This window comes from Terrapene carolina, unplaced genomic scaffold (genome assembly GCF_002925995.2).
Source record: "Terrapene carolina triunguis isolate 2854851 unplaced genomic scaffold, T_m_triunguis-2.0 Scaffold247, whole genome shotgun sequence".
Taxonomy (NCBI): Eukaryota; Metazoa; Chordata; order Testudines; family Emydidae; genus Terrapene; species Terrapene triunguis.
The window spans coordinates 16,499,063-16,499,825 of NW_020664598.1; positions in this window are offsets into that span (position 1 = coordinate 16,499,063).

A 763-nucleotide genomic window follows, 5' to 3' on the forward strand; every position below is an offset into this window, starting at 1 on the left:
TATATATATATATATATATATATATATATATATATATATATATATATGTTTTAATCAAGTTACTGCCTGGCTAGCACATTTTTTTCTTCAATAAAAAACTATTACCAATCAACCCCTACCCCACAAATCCCCATTCTGCAGTATCTATTTGTAGTTTGGTACTCCGCAATGTGAGCCACAATACGTATGCATCAGTAGGGCAAGGCACCTTTTACTCAAAGTGATTCTTGCCATGTTAAAGACACAAGATAAGAAGGTGGAGTTCCCAAGCTGCTCCCATCACAGTTACTCCTGAGTGATTCTGTGCCCCCACCCCTGCAAATTTTTTTTTCAAAATTCTGCATATTTTGTCAAAATAACACAATATAATCATTCCATTTTCAATTATTTTGGTAATTTATGTCAAAATACCTGTCAGCAAGTATGTCTGTAACAATACAGACAACAAAAAAGATTCGGGAAATGTTTTTTGAAAAATAGATTCCTCACTAGGCATAAAGAACGAGGAGTACTTGTGGCACCTTAGAGACTAACAAATTTATTTGAGCATAAGCTTTCGTGGGCTAAAGCCCACTTCAACAGATGCATGCAGTAAGATTATAAAACACAACCACACACACACACACACACACACACACAACACATGAAAAAATGAGTGTTGCCATACCAACTCTAATGAGACTAATTGATTAAGATGGGCTATTATCAGCAGGAGAAAAAAAAACTTTTGTAGTGATAATCAGGATGGCACATTTCAAATAGT